Source organism: Mchenga conophoros, linkage group LG3 (assembly GCF_057382185.1).
Source record: "Mchenga conophoros isolate Kocher_MC1m ecotype Shallow Benthic linkage group LG3, M_conophoros_male_GT1.1, whole genome shotgun sequence".
In the NCBI taxonomy this organism is placed as follows: Eukaryota; Metazoa; Chordata; class Actinopteri; order Cichliformes; family Cichlidae; genus Mchenga; species Mchenga conophoros.
Window position 1 is genome coordinate 24,723,893 of NC_140528.1, and position 19,875 is coordinate 24,743,767.

Consider the following 19,875-nt stretch of genomic DNA (forward strand, 5'->3'; position numbering starts at 1 on the left):
CTTGTCTTATAGACAATATGTTAGCTACTCTGGATCCACAGTCACACCGTGTGTGTCAGTGTGGCAAACAAGTAGTTGTGAGGTGTCTGGACTGCCTGCCTCTTCCATTCCTTTGTGCTGACTGTGATATTGCAGTTCACACACGCTTTGTCCTGCACAGCAGAGAGGCAGTAACAGGAGGGTTTTTGCAGCCTTCATCAGAGTTTCACAATCCAATATGTACGGTTTTTAAGTCTTATGCATTTATTGCTATGTACTATGAGTGTGTGCTGTTATTGTATATTTATTGTGTATCATTTAATTTCCAATTCTTTTTATATATATTGTGTGTTTTTAATGTTAGTTCGGCTGTTGCCTGTGCAAAGACCAGACTGTGTGTGACTGCCCAGCAGGTAACGTTGAGGTTTCACCCGGTGCAATTGTGGCTCTTGTAACCATAAATGGTAAGTTGCTCTTTTGTCACACAGTACACACACAATAGATGTGTTTGCAGGTTTTATTGCAAATTGTACATTGCTACATTGTTTTGAATTACCCTCGGCCCGCAGTATATGTGGGCACCTGTCAAAGGTCATTTGGATTTACCAGACCGCTTTGAAAACAACATGGGAAAAAATGAATGTCTTTGTTGAGCCATGACTGGATTTCTCCTTATCCTTCCTAAAGGCCGTTATAACCTTGCACTGCCAGTGGTGAGCTGCACCAGCTGTGGCCTAATGTGGTCCCCCTCAGTTAAGGACTTCCAGGGTGGTGGATATTGGCCTGGCACCTTAAATTTCTGCACCCTGTTTTCAATGGATGTCTTTCAGTCTTTCTATGACATTAAGAAGCTGCAGCAGGGATGTCACTTAAGGCCTTTGTCAAAGTGCTGGATGAACGAACAGCCCATTTTGGAAGGGTGAGTTTCTAAATTTGTCAAGTTTAAGGAAATTGTGCAAATCAATGTTTATGATGACTGTCCGTGAATATTCTGTTGTTTGTCCTCTACTTAAAAGACTGGCCGAATATCAGCTGATGCCTTCAGCAAAAGTTTCTTGGAGTGGAGTGCTGTAAAGTTTGAGGTGGACAGGATGTGCAAGGAGCCATGCTTTAGCTGCCCTGCCTGCACTCCAGACATGCTCGCCGTCTCAGTTGATGGAAACTGCAAGCTTTATCGCTTTCAATCAAATGCAAGGTACGTTATGCATTGTGTACATAAATCAAATATGGATTTGTACAAAAATTGTATTTTGATGTTTCTTTTCAAACAACTGTCACCGTGTTCGTTCAGCACTTCAGAGCAGGGGAACTTTGAAGGTGTCTTCATTGAGAAAGATGAGGAAGTTGCTGAGTTTGTGAAATACATCCAGAGACACACAAATGATGTAAGATACACATATATATCAGTGCTGTCAGCGTTAATCTTGTTAAAATGACGTTAACGCCATAACCATATACTCATACGTGTGTGTGTGTGGATACATATTTGGATGGGTGGATATTTATTTTGTTTTTCTCTTGGTGTTGTCGTAATACTATTTACTTGACTTTATCTTAATGTGTACTTCATTTTGAGTAGCTCACACTTGGATGTGCGAGGTATACTGCAGCTTGTAGTCTTGGATACGTTTAAGACATTTTGTTATAAGGTTGAATGAATTCAGCAGTCATGTATTGTGACCTCCTTTCTATAGATCAAATGGGGAGGTGCGTTTCAGGATGGGGCCGGTTCTACAGTTGGAGAAGAGGTGGAACAAGTAAACAGTTTCCTGTCTAGGGCGGCCATCACAACGAAGTACATGTCTAAAGCAGGTGTGTGTCTGTGTGTGAGATTCCACTCAGTCTCCTGCTCATTCATTCTTATTTGTATACTAACTGAAATGCAGGGCGAACAGACATGCTGAGCCTCCTGGCTTTGGGCTGGAACAAAAGGAAAGTGGAACAACTGGGCCGCACTTTGAGCCAGAGATATCTAAAGGTCATTTTTTCAACACCCATTTTAATGTGTGTGGTAATGGGGCAAAAACACCAGTACTCTAAAAATGTCCATATGAATGACATTTATTAATGTATTCTTAGATCATAAGGATCCTTAGAGAACAAGTGGAGAGCCTGAATGCGAGCAGAAATGAGCTGGGTGTGGATGACGACACACTGCAGCAATGGGCTGAAGGTGAGTCTCAATATAATGCACTCGTGTATAACAACAGGACCCACCATGGCCTCATTAAAGAACTTAGAGTTAAGATCTTTCTGACAGTGTCAACAAACAATGAAAAATAAGCTTGTAAAAGCAGAATTGATGGCAGAGTTGTTGCGTTTGATCAAATTGGATTGGACCTGGGTTGAAGTGATGTCGTACTAGTTGGTTTTATAAAGCTGAACACCAACATACTTGTTATCTCATGATAATGCAGCACATGAAGGCTCCAGATGTCTTATAATGAATATCATCAAGTCAGTGATTACAGAGTCCACTGTAGTTTGGTGACTGTTACTCATCCTGTGTTCTGATTAATATTCCTCTCACTTAGAAACGGATCAAACTGATGGCAGCCTTGGAGCGTTGCAGGCACGAGTAGAGGAGCTTGTCGTCATCATCAGAGTGCGAACACAAAGTCTTTACAGACAAAATGGTGTCACAGTTTCTTTGAAACGGACCGTTTGATGCTCAGTTTGTACAGCTCGTACAGCTACTTTGTAAACAGAATAAAATCAGATCCAGGTTTGTTTAAGCTGGATGTGATTTGTTCTAGCAAACGAATTGATGAGTGTAGATTAAAATGTAAATATATGCATTATGTGAAGGTGTTCCTTTTTATGATTATTTACAGATAGCAACAAGAGGCGACACAGAATTCGCAAGGTCATCTTAGATGAGAAGAAACGCTTGGCGGCTGCTGTTGACGACTACAACAAGGAAACAAGCAACAAAGCAAATCGTATCCAGTGATGCCCTCATGCAGAGCGACGTTTGGCCCTGGCAGAGCACAAGTGAACGTAAGCTCTTGATTTCTAAATATCCTTTTTAAACAAACTCCCAGTATCTGAGCAGCAGATGAATGTTTTGTTCTTGAATCATAATATGCTGCTATGTTTTCCCATCTGATGTTGTTAAACTGCAGCTGCTGCTGACCTCCGGACAAAGAGAAAGGTCTTTGAGAAGGTGATGGCTGTGAGGCGCCTGAGAGAGGAGGAGATGATCCTTTGCAGGGAGATGCAGCATCACTGGACAGTGTTGCGAATGCGATCTGTGGTGTTGGGGACAATCTCCTCAGACTGTAAGCACATCTTTTATTTATTTATACATTTAGTGATGAATTGATTGAAAATAATAGCAGATGCTAAAGTCTTACTGGATCTTTTACCTATATTTGGGTTGCTAGCTAACACTGCCTTCTCCCTTAAAAAAAGTTTAATCACATGATCCTAACTCCTTGTGTTTATGAGGTGAGTTTTGTTTGTTTGTTTGTTTGTTTTACTTATATTTAATAGTTTTGTTGTTTTTACAGCCTCCCTTGTTGGCATGTCGGAGGATGCACAGAAAGGACTCCATAGCCTGGTTTAAAAACAAAGTGAACTGAAAGCTGAAACGCTCAAAGTAAAGGACGTGTACAAGAGAATCCTCAGCCACCAACCACTCCTGGAAATGGACTCGGAGAAGGAGGAGGACGTTCCAGACGATGAGAGTGATTTGAGCACTTCTGATGAAGACTGATTGTGTCATCATTGATGTTATGTTTGGTAAAATAAAAAGTTAATCACATCTGTTTAATGTGATTTTTATAATGTCTGTTTTAGAAATTGCTTATCAACAGACATTTTACATGTTGAGAAGAAAAATGTAATTCCCTTGGTGCAGTTGTTTACCCTGAATCATTCTTTCCCATCTAATTTAATGACTCGTGTACATGTTCAGATACAATAACATAATTGAATTCATGGGATGCTTTCTGGGCTGCTCAAATTACCACAAAATGTAAAAGCACCAGGCAGCACACTCACAAGGACATGTTTTGTTCAGTGTTTTGTTGAAGAAATCAACAAGTACAACTGAGATGTTTGCTGTAGTGGTGTGTTTGTTAAGAAGCATGCCAGCACACTGGTGAACTGACAGTCCCAGAATGCACCCGAGCCAGTGACTCGCCCCAGAACAAATGACATTAATTATCTAGAAAGACAACCGTGATCAAAGACTAAGTAAAAGAGTAGGAAACAAAAGATAAGGAAAGGTACTGTGGGGTAGGAAAGAAAGGCCAGAGCTGTGCAAAATGACCTCCAGCAGGCCACAAATATGCACGTCTGCTCAAACGGTCAGATACTGACTCCATGAGGGTGGTATGAGGGCTCGACGTCCACAGGTGGGGGTTGTGCTTACAGCCCAACACCGTGCAGGATGTTTGCCATTTGCCAGAGAACACCAAGCTTGGCAACTTTGCCACTGGCGCCCTGTGCTCTTCACAGATGAAAGCAAGTTCACACTAAGTACTTGTGACAGAGTCTGGAGACATATTGGAGAACCTTCTGCTGCCTGAAACATCCACCAGCATGATGGTTGGGCAGTGGGTCACTAATAGTGTGGGTGGCATTTCTTTGGGGGACTGCACAGCCCCCCGTGTGCTCGGCAGAGGTAGCCTGACTGCCATTAGGTGCTGAAATTAGATCCTCAGACCCCTTGTGAGACTAAATGCTGGTGCGGGTGGCCCCGGGTTCCTCCTAATGCAAGACAGCGCTAGACCTCATGTGGCTGGAGTGTGTCAGCAGTTCCTGCAAGACGAAGGCATTGATGCTGTGGACTGGCCCGCCCATTCCCCAGATCTGAATCCATTTGAGGACATCTGGGACATCACGTCTCACTCCATCCACCAACTGCACCACAGACTGTCCAGGAGTTGGCAGATGTTTTAGTCCTGGAGTCTGGGAGGAGATCCATCAGGAGACCATCTGCCACTTCATCAGGAGCATGCCCAGGTGTTGTAGTGAGGTCATACAGGCATGTGGAGGCCACACAGACTACAGAGCCTCATTTTGACGTGTTTGAAGGACATTACATCAAACCAGATGAATGATTCTGTATTGCACTGATCAAGGAACCAACCCAATAGGAGCTAAAGGCATCCTCTTCACATTACTTAACATAGTGAGTTTATACTATGTTTAATGTGCATTTTCTTCATCAGTCTAGAACATAACATGTTAGCGCTCCCTGGTTCTTTTTGGAGACAGATCCTGAGACAGCAGGCAGCTTTGGAGAACTCATGCCAGCTGTGGTCATTAAGGAAAACTTTGATTTAATATTGATTTCATGACAACTATCCTCAGGCACATATTCCTGGATATATACAATGACACGAGTAGACACTAACCCCCAGCAGTCTGGTGCTATGACAGCATAACTAAGGGCTGACCTGAACCAGCCCCAACTATAAGCTCTATAAAGAAGTGAAGTCTTATGCCAACTCTTAAAAGTCTTGACCATGTCCACCTCCAAAACTCATAATGGACTTTGGAGGTGGACAGCTATCAAGCTCCTCACAGAGGAGCAGCTTGACAGCTAACAGCTCCCAATTTAGTTTAGTCCAAATACATGAATTCAAATTGAGGTGATAACTATTTATCAACAGTATGAATGTCTGTTCCCGTCCAACAAAGTTGTTACTACATACCATGTTGAGCAGGGCTTCCACTTGACTTTAACTTCTTCTTTTTCCTGAAAAACATGATATAAACAAACAATTAATTCAGAAAGACATGCAGGTTGCATACAAAAAGGAGCCTACAAACATTTGTGTACTGTTGAATGGCTCAATATATTATACAGTTAGTTTACAAAAATATAAGAACCACTACAATGCTTGTACTGCCAGCATCGAGTGCATGTCAGCAAAGCAACACTGCTTACATTGTGGCTCACAAGCTCCACTCCTTTTCATCAAAACCAAAATTTTATCTACATTCTGTTTTTTACACTTTAAATCCCAGTTAGGTTAAATATTACCAGTAGCTTTTCAGATAAAACAGTAATAAAGTCCTAATGGTTTCATAAATCTTCATATTTTTTTTCATATAAGCATCGGGGACAAGGCTGTCTTGCAACTGTTGAGGTCACTAGTGTGCGCCCTATTTCTTCCAGGATCACTCTTCATTTGTAGGTTTTAGTGGACTCCTACTACTGTGAAGTGGTTTTCATGGGACAGGGGCTTGTATTCCAAGATCTGGGAGATTGTAGAAATGAGCTGTGATGCCCTTCTTGCCATCTTTCCAGAAATATCAGTGATCTGGAAGCTGTTAGGCTGACTTACAGCAGCAGCACTTTCTGCACCTGCAGAAACTCCAGGACACATTTACTAACAGTGTTTGTTGCTGTGTGTGCTGCAGCTGCAGCTTTGAATTTTTTTTGAGAGCTAATATTTTGGCTTTGGTGTCTTGTTATGAAATGTACAAGAGTAAGAGTGTTAGCATGTGTGTCAAAGCTACGTTTGACTGGGAAACTCAAAGCTCAATAACCTGTATCAACAACAATTCACTGCAGCCTGTGTAATATTTGATGCATCATAATTTATTCCAGTCTATCTTGCAAATACATGTTTGCGTTGCAATGTCATGCACAACACACACAACTATTAGAGCCTTAAGATCAAACCTGCGTCATTCTTTTGGTCCACTGCAGTGTAGCAGTCAAACAAGGAGAAGTGAAGTGGCCCCAAATGGCCAGGATAGAGATCAGAGGGTTAATGCGTAAAATGCATAAAAATATTATTGATTACAGGATAATACATTAATGTTAATATCAACAATAAGCTTTTTACTCTGAAGTTACAAGTATAAACAATGCTGTTACATTTACACTTACATTTTTTACTATAAGTATGGAAACAAGTGAACAGCATTTTATAATAAGTTTAACTGGAATTCTGTACACTGAAAAACAAACAACAGATAAAAAACACAAACAAACAGCCAGTGCCTTCATCTGTCCATTAAATGTCAAACATCGCTTTGACCTGTAGTCTCTGCTCGTCAGCACATGCTTTTAAAAAGAGCTCCATGTCCTCTGCAAACTGAAAAACAAAGAGGAAGAAGTCCCTCTACACAAAAACACTGTGGATGACAGGCCAGGCAAACATCTATTGACCTGTTTGAATGCCTCCTCATCATGTGAGCCTTGAAGTTTTTTTGTAAGAAGACTAAGACCACAGTGACGACGTTTCATTTTCATGGACTTTCCACAAGCCCCAGTTTCATTTAGCACAGAGGGTGGAGGACATGAATGTTCTACCCAAGATTCAGGAAATGGTTTAGATGCTGGAGACGAGACATGGAGAGGGAGACGAGGCTCCACGGAGAGTTCAGTGGGGAGCAGTCCTGAATGCTGACATGACAATAATTGCCTTGCCATATCCCCACGCTGTATGACTGTCATGTTACAGAAGGGCAGTGAAAGTGCACCGGCACATCATTTTGTCTGTAAGAGAGAAAAAAAGAAAAAACATGGAATTTAAATGTAGTTGTATAGAATGCAGTCAGTTTATCTAACAATCAGATTGTACATATTAACAAAAATATCCAAGCCGTCCTCAATAATGAAAGCAAAATGGTGTGGATCACAAGAGCTGTCAGGAAATGTGGTGAACAGGAAAAATATTTAATGAAAACACTTTTTTTCTCTCGCTGATGAATGAACTGAACTGTACAATGTGAAAAATAACTTTTAAGTCAACAAAGACCTGCAGAGGTGCTGAAAAGAAGTGCATATTTATGACTTTAACTATGAGGTATATTTAATACCAACATACCTTTGAAAGGCAAAGCACTTTGAATGTGTCCATTTATATGCTGCTCAATCTTTGCCCTGACAGCAGGGCTGAAAGTGGGGCACAGAGGGCAGTGAAACAGCCAACACGTGGTGCATTCCTGCAACTCTGGCCTGGAGGCAGAACTCCAATTTGATATTTGCATCTAAAACAGAGAGAAAAACAGATAAACACCATATACACATTTAAGTTCAGGTTTTAGCAGAAATAACACGTTACAGTTAGCATGTAAGAGATTTGGGAGAAAATTCTTTACAAAAACATAATTTACAAGAAACTTTTATTTGTGACATACGTATCTATTGACATATAAAAGACAATTGAACAAAGGCTAACTAACATCTTGGCAATAAAACAGAATAAATAGAGAATATTAGTATTTATACATATATAAAACTCTCTGTGACGACCTTTACAATGTTTTTGCAGGTGGAATGAGAGACATGAATAAAGTGCAATATGCAGTAAATGGAACAATGTGCATTGATGTTACAGATCGTGAAAAGTAGTGAAGTGAATTTGTTCATAACAAGCAAAAATCAAATACGTTTGAAACTGACCACTAAATGCTAACCAGAGGTGTCAAAAGTGCACATTCTTACTAAAGTTTAGATGCCTCGGGGGTCTGACCGTTGTTGTAGCGCTAACAAAGTGCCAACGTAATCAGTGTAAGCAAACTAGATGATTCCTACAATTATATAATTATTAACGGCAAATTTAGACATGAAAGACTCTGTAACAACCTTTACGATCCACTTGCAAGGTTTCCACAGTCGATGGCTGTATCCCAATTCAGGGTCTGCAGCCTTAAAGTTCGCAGCCTCAACGGTCCATGAACTCTGAACATCTGAACTCTGAAGCATGAACTCTGTGTCAAAGATTCAAGTTGCAGTTATTTATATTTCCTATCACCTTAAATCTTCACTCAAAGACACTCAAGTATCTGTGACAGTGTGTATATAGATGTATCATATATAAGAGAGAAATATTGTTCTTTTAATATGTTGGCATTACTAAATGTGGCTCAGTGCTTACATATATGTGTAAAAAGCAAATGTACGAGCTGTGATAACTGTGTCTGATAGAATGAAGAGTAGACTGATAAATGAAATATTCCTTTATTGGGTGAGAAAATCAGACCATGTCATAACTGCTTTAAGTCACACAGAATAGATATCAGAGCCATAAACAGGCTGACTTCTGCTAAATGGGTCAAACTGGGCAGAAAGTCTACAAACACATAACATCCTTATAGAATATGATGTAACACTATAGATCAACTTAGCTCAGAATATATAAAGCAAATAAACAATTACAGCAATATGATGCAACAAACACAGCAGTGCTACTGATCCAAAATACTCAAAGCTTCATAGAACTGAAACCAACATTTATTTTTAGCTCCATTCTGCTGCTGATACAGACTTTAGGTTTCTGAACATTAAACTTGTTGCTGCCTTTCATAGTGTGTAACTTGAAGGCCCTGAGTACTTTCTCCCACACTGAAAACACTGGAATAACAACATTATTTGAACATTACCTAATAAGACTGATTCAGCACAGACAGTTATGTTAAACTTTCCTAGCAGTCCTTCACAAACAGGGAACAGTCTGTCTATTCTCTCCATCTGTCAGCTGCTGCTGGCTCTTCCTCCTCCTCTTCCTCACACACTGCTGAGTTTGTCCTGGTGGATCATCAGGGCTGCAAAGCCTCACAGATGATGTGCAGCAGTGGGTCCCTCAGTCTGTCCTCACTCTGGACACTTGCAGTCGTCACACATGGAAATCAAATGTGTGATAAGGTGCAGGATTCAAACACAAGTGTGACTTATAAACACATGTTCATACTTTTATTCCACAATCAGAGAGAAAGAAACAGAGAGAGAGTGCAGGACCATAGCTGGACTCGCCATCGGGCATACCGGGCATTTGCCCGGTGGGCCGCTGGCGATTTTTTGCTTTTATGGGCCGATCGATTTTTTTTTTTTGGAAGGGTATAAATAATGAAAGGTGTTGGATTGGCCAATTGGTCATGATCGACTCTGGGCTGGACCAATTACAGCCGAGGAGGGCGGATGCACCCTCCCCCTTGTTTAGCAATCTTATAGATGAACTAAAGAAAATGGAGAACAAAAAAAGGAAAGAAGGTGCAGAAAAAATTAGGGCCAAAAAGAAACAAGCCCTTCAGGCAGACGCTGCCAAATGTGTAGAAACAACTGAATTGTTTGGCGGTAGCTGTGGCATAGCTTCCACAGATTTAGCAACATCAGCAAGTGGTGGAGGCCAGCAGGTGGATAAGGGAAAGGGGAGGCAAGAGGAGGAGAGACCCGAGGCGGCCGCCGGTCATAGTGGCAGAGGAACTGAACTTCAGGTAAGAAGTTATGACCTGCTGTCTATCTGTGTCAGATATAAACCAAGTTTAGTTGTAGTTTGTTTTCGTTGTGCTGACTTTTTACAGTCGCTTAGAATAACTGGTACTAGCTAGCATGACGGAGTTTATATACTGCTGGGCGGGTGCTATGAAGTTACTGATAGTAAATTTTATTTTATGCTTAAGGTTAGTTTCTCAAACTCCTCAAAATCTTAACAAATTGTGCCAATCCTTACATGTTGCACCAGGCTGATTTATCATCAAAAGTGGAGAAGTCTGTGACAGAGGAGACAGAAGAGCAGCAGAGAGAGATGGAGCAAGAGAGAGAAATAAAAGAGCAGGAGATGGAGATGGAGAGATGACTTTATGTCATCCATGAGGGATGCATTTGACATATGTTTCACATATTATAGCCCAACAAGTTACTTATAGCAATTTAAATACGAGCAATCACTTTTTGGCAGACAATCACTTTTTGGCACAACACCGGCTATTTTTTGTGTTTCTTTTTATCGCTCTGTAGCTGAGTTCAATTGAAAGCCTGCATGCGCTAGTACCTCTTGCCACAAGTTCCCAGAATCCTTTGCGGTTTTTACCCCTGAATGACGTCACATTTTTGGTGGGCCGGTCTCTAGTCAAAATGCCCGGGCCGATTTTTTGTCCCAGTTCAGCCCTGTGCAGGACAGACAGACAGGTGACAGTCTCAGGTGTACACACTGCTACACAACAGCACCAGAGAAGGAGGATTTAGTGTTTGTGTTATTACGAGTGCTAAACAAGAAGAGTTCCAGATGGTGCAGTGGACACATGTGTGACTGCTGTGATTAAAGCATCTTTCTTTCAGCTTAACGAGTGAACCGTCAGCTCGTTCAAACACACGTTAAAGTCCGTTTGGCTTGACACCACCGAACAGAGGCAGCAATATAACAGCTAACATTAACGGTGCAGTGAATCCTGCTTGTGCCGTGATATTCAGGACTGCAAACCGAGCAGCATCACTGACTTTCAGCTTGCTGTGTTTGTGGATAAATGACTGACTTTAATTATCCACAAAATCATCACATTCTCTGTAGGATTAAGGTCGACTATTGAACAGCGTATATTTTAAAGTAAAGGCTTTAAAACCAAGTAAACGCTGAAAGTACAAACATCACTAATGTCACATAACTTTGCCAACATGTGGCCAACAGGAATGTTTTAATGTTCTTCATTATTAAACATTTGCACATAAATAAGTGACATAATATTCAGTACTTACTTCTGAAAGTTTATTCTTCAGCCGCCCCTCTTCCGCCGTTTTCTTTCGGCAACATTATCCACACCCACCGCCGCGCCGTTCTCTCAGAACTGAAGAAACTTCTTGGATAAAATGTCTTCAAGAAATTTAAAGCAGTTCAGACACTTTTCTTTCCCAGCTCCTCAGACTGTCCACCCTGTTAGCTTCGTTAAGCAGCCATGAAGAGTAGAAGGCCAAGTATGAGTTTCAAACAATAAACACATTTATTTTTAAACCCTGCAAATAAACAACATTAACATCAAAAGTTTTACATTTCCTAAATGTATCCCACAATCTGAATATAACACCCACTTCCCCACGTTTGATCCGCTGTGTTAAATATGATTAAGAACAGAATGCAATCATTTGCAAATCCTATAAACCAGTATTTTAAACAAAGTGAGAAAATGAAACATTTAAAGAAAAATATTAGCCCATTTTGAATTTGATGGCAGCATCCTCTCTCCAAAAACTAAAGGCGTTACGATGTTTAGTGCTGGACCATGTTGGTTAATGTGTAAACTCAACAGTTTCCATTTTGATTAACCTGACCAACATCTAACATAGAACACCTTTGAAGTGGACCTCGCAGCCTGTGGATAACTTCAAACACGTCGAGGTCTTCAGAGGCTGAACTTTGACCCAGCATCACAAGGAGCGCCATAAACACTTGTTACGGTTATTAGAAGGAAGCCAGCCTTTAGACATCCCCACAACGACATCGTGACCAAGGGTCTGTTGCATGATTTTTAACATGGCTACAATGTGTCGTCTGCTGAGTCATCGTTTAATACAACAATGTACTGAAAGAGAGCATTCAGCATCTGACTGAGCTGGACTAACCTTCCCTTTCAAAAGTGAAAACTGCAACATAAAACTGGAATACAACCAACTTCTAATGAAATGTAACATTTTATAACATGAACACAGATTCCAGGTGAGCTGTGTCTTCCAGGACTGGATTTACCAGAACAGGTATGAGGACGGTGCCTGACGGGCATGTACGAGCTGGAGTGGATCCCAGCTAACACAGGGTGAGGAGACAGACGACCGTTCACGCTCACACTTATTCACCAGTTAACCTAACCCCACTACCTGAATGTCTGTGAACTGTGGGAGGAAGCCAGAGTCCCCTGAGAGGACCCACACAAACACGGGGAGAACATCCAACCTCCACAGAGACTCTCTCTGCAGTAAAAGCACAAAATAAAAACCACACCGTCATGTAATTCAAGAAACTGGTCTTAAAAACAGTTAATCTAATGTGTCCACATGGAGCCCGTGTTAAGGTCCGTACTGGGCTTCAGAACATCAAGTGAACAACGTCAGATGGGACCTGAGTGCGTTGTCTCCTGATAGAAAGTGCTGAGGATCAGAAGGACTCAGGGACAACACGATATCTGTCCAGCAGAGGGCGGCATTATTCCAAACGGCTCCATCCTAGAAACATGATGTGGAACAGCTGACCTGTAGATCTGCTCAAGAACAATCGTCACAGTCTGATCACAGTCAGTCCCACGTCTGCCATGTTCTCAGCTTCCTTTAGTACAGGTAGCTTTAATGATCATTTCAAGTGTGGTTGTTTCATGGAAACAGAGAGCAGACTGCAACATCTGTGACAGCCTCCTCTAACACTCTGATGGACGTGTGGACAGCAATGTTGCCTGGAACAGTACCGATGTTTCAGGGCTGATGACGTTTTTGGGTGGGACATCTACATCCTGACATATCAAGGTTACTTTACTTTTACGTAAATTTGCTTTACAGAAAAATAATAGCGTTTGTCATCCCTTCACAAACACACACATCGATTTAAACCTGACAGACACACATTTGGAAAGTAGACGCGATGAATCAAATCAGAAAAACAGTTATTAGTTATTAAGTTTAGTGACGGCAGCAGGGACAAAGCTGCTTTTATAAGACTTTGTCCTGCATCATTCTCATGATAAAACAGACTCAATGGCCCCAAGATATTTATATGACTGCACTTGCTCAGGTTTGTCCGGATTTCAAACTGTTCTAAAAGTCTTTTGATTCAAATCTGGGGCTGTGTTATTGAAAGCAGCAGAGAAATCGATGAACTGAAGTCCTTTACTCTCTACATGTTTGACAATCAGGTGAAGTAGAATCAAAAGCGCGTCCTCCACTCCTCTGTTGGGCTTATGTGCAATCTGCATTGAATCAAGCTGAAGTTCAGTGTCTTCCATAATCACATTTCTGATGATTTGTTCAAAGACTGAGGTGAGGGCAGCAGGCCTGAAGTCGTTTAGAACTTTTGGACGACTAGATTTAGGACCAGGAACCACAACAGCTTCTTTCCCAAGAGAGGGCATGAACGATTTATTCAGAATAACCTAAAATATAGGACTGAGTTCTTGAGCGCAAGTGTAGGAGCCATATGAGTTGTTCCTTTTTGTTTTGGATTAAGAGGGTTGGTTTAAATGCACACCTTGTATTGGTGCACGGGTGTGAGGCGTGACTCGTGGGCGTGTTAGGTGATAAATGTGGTTGTACTCACCTGATGAGCAGAAAGGTCGGGTGAGCATGAGGGGAACCTGTTGACCCCAGCTTGAGTCATTGTGATGCATTTTTGGCTGTAACTTGATGTATATTTTATGCACTAATTGATGCCATAGGCCGATGTTGTAGTTTGGTGTAGTAATTGGTGTAATTCTTGTGAGATGCAGTCATTGTGTTTGTGCAGTCTGTGCATTTGTTTAATAGTTCGATGTGCTGATTTGTATAGTGGACAGTAACATGTGGAATTAAAGGAGCAAATAGTGCAGAAGTGCATCTCATGTGTTTGTTGTTGTCGTCATCAGCGTCCTCATGTTTAGCCTGCTGCGGCCATTTGCTGGAGGAGCCACAACAACTTGTCAACAGAAGAGTTTGTAGGTTTTATTGGATTATTTATATATAGTTTTATTGGTGAGAGTTTTATGGTTCGCTGTTGCCTTTTAGAGTAAGCCTGTGGCTTCACACAGCTGTTTCAATCAGGAGTCTTATTCCCCTGTTAGGTTTCAGCAGTTTCACCTGCATTAGGCGTTGTACTGATTTGCTTTCTATTGTGCATCAGGCGGCTGAAGCCATTGGCTTGGGAGTACCGCCGCAGTTTGTGTTTAAGACAGTTTGTCTTCCTCACAGCTGACGGTATGGAGGTACATAAATACCCATCGCCAGTATGTACGGAAGACTAGGCTGAGTTAGTTAGGTTTAACAGGCAGATTAGTGGGGATGTTACTCCTGTTAATTGTGTGTGTCCAAGGTTTATTGAAAGGAACGTCATTAATTTGATGTGTTGGAATGAAGCTCTGTGGCATAGGTGCAGTTCAGCGTTTGGATTTTGTAATGTTTGAGTTATGAGTTATGTGAGTTATGCAAACAACAAAGTTTTTTGCAGCTGTTCACCTAAAAATGCAGCCAAGGCGTTTTTAAAATAAACATTTCAAACTATTTACAGAACAATCAGCTGTTCGGCATCAAATCTGATGCCACACAAATTATTTGTGCCACTGCAAAAAATAATTTCTGTCCACTATGAGATAAAGGAGAACAACAGCCTGATACCTGCAGGCCTGACAACAGCAGATGTATCACTCCACATCAGCCACGCCGCTTTGCTAGCTAAAACACATAAGGACGCTGTCATAGCCTGTCAACCATGTTGATTAGCTGTGTATATACACGAATGTGAATCGCATCATTGGCTGGACTATGGGATAAGGTGGCATCATTCTAATCGCATACAGGAGCAGCCGGACACTTACTGACTATTAACTACTCGATTTAAATCAAGACGCAACCTCTCGCGCTCTCTCTCTCTCTCTCACACACACACTCACTCACTCACTCACTCACTCACTCACTCACACACACACACACACACACACACACACACACACACACACACACACACACACACACACACACACACTTTCTAACAGCCATCTTCAAGATAAAACAAATCAAGCTCCAATAACTAGTGAAAAATGTAAAAACTCTCCAAGACATCTGGATTAACGTTAAATCCTAATAACTGTGAACTCTTTGCCATAAATGATAAACTGTAAGATTCCTGTTAAATCAGAAATAAGATATTTGGAAATTCATCTCACAAAGGACCAAAAAGTAAATCGGTCGTTGAACGTGGAGAAGAAACTAAAAGAATTCAAGACCAAACTGAACTCTGGGCTTTTGTCACGGTTCTGGGTCATTTTGACCCAGCATTTTCAGTTCTTATATTACTTTGTATTATGGTTTGTATCCCGATGCTTTTGTTTATTGGTATTCCATGTTTCTGTTATTCTTAGTGAGGGATTAGTTCTTAGGTTGTGTCTCGTGTTTAGTATAGGTTCAGTGTCAAGTCTGCGTCTGTTTCTTGTTTCCTGTTTTATTGTGAAGGGTTGTCTCATGTCAGTGGCTGTATCCCAATTCAGGGTCTGCAGCCTTAAAGTACGCATTTCAAGGCCGATTACGTCACAGCGGCGCGCCGAAGGCTGTCCCAATTCAAAGGCTGCTCCAAATGCGGCCGTGAAATGCGTCCTTCATTTCCCGGAATTTTAAGGCTGTGGCAGTGTAGACTTCGTGGCCCAACATATCCCAGAATGCATAGCGCGGCAGTGGGTGTGGATAATTTAGCCGAAAAATGGCATTAAAACGGATCTCCAATGTGCACTGGACGACAGGAGGGGGAAATCCTTGTGAAAGTGGCCAAAAGACACGAAAAAGGTTACGGCAAAAACAACTAATCATCCGTGTGGATACTAACTCACTCGCCTGGCTAGTGCGCTGCAGAGAGGACGTGAGTAACATCAGTTCTTTTAAGTGAAGGATGTTTTTGAAAATACTGAGAAAATGTCAGGAGGCGTTGGACAAATGGACATTTTTGATAATGGCAAAGAGGATTGAACAACATATGTGGTGAGAGATGAACAATATTGTCTGGCTAACAAAATAGAGGATGAGAAGAAAGTTGCTGTGTTCCTGAGTGTCATGGGAGGAAAAACATACAACTTGTTGCGCAGCATCAAACAAAAACTAAATGTGCAAAAGAGACCGAAAGCTGCATGAAGTAACTGAGAAAGACTCAAATGATTCTCAGGAGGATTTGGCATGCCTGGAGCTGTACACAATGCAAGAGAAAGACAATGATGCAATATGGCTCACACCAAAAATACAAGAGGTTGAGTTACAGATGGAACTGGACACTGGGTCTGCCCTCTCACTGATCTTATATGAAGATTACAGAGACAAATTCCCCAATCTGAAACTGAAACACACCTCGGTGAAACTGAAAACATACACAGGTGAAAGAATAACTCCTCTGGGAAAAGTGAAAGTGGAATATGAGAAAAAGAAACGCAACCTGGAACTTTATGTCAATGAGACTGGAACGAGGCCCGAGTGCACATTCTGTGGATGAAAAACTGAAACAGAAACTTAATAACCGTGTCCAGGTGATCAAAGATGGAATCAGCACCCTGAAAAATATTAAAGCACAGATCATACTGGAGGACAATGCAAAACCAAGATTTCACAAGGCACGTCCTGTACCTTATGCTTTATGCCCCAAAGTCGAAGCAGAGCTCCAGCGCTTGGAAGAGCAAGGAATACTCACCAAGGTGGAATGGTCAGATTGGGCTACACCAATAGTGTCAGTAAGCAAGAAAGCAAGTGACAGAGTGCAGATCTGTGGTGATTTTAAGGTTTCAGTGAACCCAGTTCTCCACATAGATCAGTACCCACTTCCGCGGATAGAAGACATATTCACAGCAGTCGCAGGTGGCAAACACTTTTCAAAAACTGACCTTGCCCAGGCTTATCTCCAGTTGGAAGTAGAAGAGACATCCAGGAAATATGTGGTGATAAACACTCACAAAGGCCTATATCAGTACAACAGGCTGGTATTTGGTATCGCCAGTGTCCCAGCAGTATGGCAACGTGCCATGGATCAGGTCCTACAAGGCATTCCAGGAACAGTGTTTTCTGGATGACATAATAGTCACTGGTGTTGATGAGGAGACTCATCTGGCTAACCTAACAACAGTCCTGGCCAGGCTAGAAAAATATGGATTGAGAGCAAACAAAAACAAATGTGAGTTCTTCAAGGATGCCATTGAGTATTGTGGACACAAGATCGACAGACATGGGCTCCACAAAACCGAGGACAAAGTTGAAGCAGTCCTGAAGGCACCAGACACTAAAAATGTGAGTCAGCTACGTTCATTCTTGGGCTTAATTAATTATTACCACAAGTTTCTACCAAACCTTTCAACAGTCCTGCACCCGCTGAACTCTCTGCTGCAACAAAATGTCAAATGGAAATGGACAAAAAACTATGAAGAGGCATTTAATTTAGTTAAGTTAAACAGCTCATTACATCAGAGGAGGTTCTGACACACTTTGACCCCAATCTACCACTTCGCCTCGCCTGTGATGCCTCACCATATGGCATTGGTGCCGTGCTATCTCACAAAATGCCTGATAGATCCGAACGACTACTTGCCTTTGCCTCAAGGTCCCTAAATGCAGCCGAGCACAACTATACGCAGATAGACAGAGAAACACTCAGTCTAGTGTGGGGAGTGAAGAAGTTTAATCAGTATTTATATGGACGACACTTCACCCTGATCACAGACCACCGACCGCTGGTGTCCATCTTTAACCCTCAGAAAGGTATTCCAACCATGGCTTGCGTACGCTTGCTTGGGCTTTGTTCCTGGGTGCACACACCTACACCATTGAGTTCAAAGGGACAAAGCTACATGGAAATGCAGATGGACTTTCACGTCTTCCACACATGCAACCCACCGAAGAAATGACTGCTCCAGCTACTGTGTTTCATGTTACACAAATGGAACCCCTACCTGTCACAAGTGCTCAGGTGAAAAGAGAAACGAGCCAAAACACAATCTTGTCAAACGATCTTACTGTGAATGGTTGGCCGTCCTGTAGTGACACTCAGTTCTCTGCGTACTCCACCCGCAAAGACCAACTATCCGTTTGCCAAGGATGTGTCATGTGGGGAACTCGTGTCATCCTGCCACCCAAACTACGTACAAAGGTACTGGACTCACTGCACGATGGACATTTGGGTGTTAAGATGAAAGGTCTTGCTAGAAGCTATGTTTGGTGGCCAGGCACTGATTGTGAAATGGAGAATATGGCTAAATCCTGCATTGTTTGCCAGCAGACGCTGCGCCAGCCTCAAACAGCACCTGTACACGCGTGGGAGTGGCCATCTGCTCCATGGCAACGCATTCATATAGACTATGCTGGCCCATTTATGGACCAAATGTTCCTGGTTGTGGTTGATGCCCACTCAAAGTGGCCAGAAATCTTCCCCGTAAAGCAAGCAACAGCTGCCAGCACGATCAATAGTCTTTGGTCACCGTTTGCACGCACAGGTCCGCCACAACAGCTCGTAAGTGACAATGGTCATCAGTTTACTGGAGAGGAGTTCCAGTGTTTCCTTGGGAGTAACGGCATACGACATATCACTTCAGCTCCCCATCATCCTGTAACAAAGCTGAACCAGCCAGTCGCACAGAGGGGAAACCGCTACAACAGAAAATTGACAATTTTTTTACTGTCTTACCACTCATGCAACAACTGGACACACACCTGCAATGCTCTTCATGGGATGAGATCTGAGATCACATCTAGATTTGCTGAAACCAGACATTCGCAAGGATGTCCAAGATAAACAGTCTTCCATGGTGGAAGCAACAAGAAACAAAACCAGGTTCTTCAATGTTGGACAAAAAGTTCTCGCCAGAGACTACAGAGACCCAAGTCAGAAATGGCAGTCTGGCACGATTCGTTCACGGACCGGACCGCTGATATACACCATAAATGTTGGAGCCAACTTAGTCTGGCGTAGACATGTTGATCAGATTCTAGATGCAGAATGTCACGTAGTTCCAGAGCAACCTGAGAGGACACATCTACACCTCAAGATTCAGAAGAGTTTGCCCTCGCTTCACCACCTAAGGTTCAGGGTTTACGTGAAACCACCAATGTTCAAACACCTGAACTTTCCACACAGAGCACTATGGACTCTGACCAAACAGGCAGACATTACCCTGAGAGAAATTGCAGAGCACCTCAGAGACTGAACTTATAGGTTTCCAGTTCATTTTGTAAGGAAAGCGGTTAAAATGTTTAAGAGGAAACAACCTACCTCTATGTTGTAAATCACTGAGTAGGTGTCATATTTCAGTTTAAGTACAATTATTGGGTTACGGCATTTACCTGAAAATATCTCGATTGTTTGATACTTAATGTGTTCATCAAAGCTGGATGGGAGGAACTGTGATGTATTTAGTAAAATCAGTCTATATTTTGTGGTAAAGTAGAGAACACCAAGCGTGGTGCATGTGCGCATTGATATGCCTGTGCCTTTCCACAACATGGTTAATAAAGTAAGTTGC

At 42.0% G+C, this 19,875-nt stretch overlaps 1 long non-coding RNA gene across 1 annotated transcript; it reads left to right on the forward strand.

The window, feature by feature from the left end:
* Nucleotides 1–1,036: 1,036 nt before the first annotated feature.
* LOC146577799 (uncharacterized) lies at nucleotides 1,037–3,745 on the forward strand. The gene is made up of 5 exons (XR_014891414.1): nucleotides 1,037–1,957; nucleotides 2,059–2,615; nucleotides 2,814–2,979; nucleotides 3,105–3,260; nucleotides 3,492–3,745. It is a non-coding gene; the product is annotated as an uncharacterized LOC146577799 (long non-coding RNA).
* Nucleotides 3,746–19,875: the final 16,130 nt, after the last annotated feature.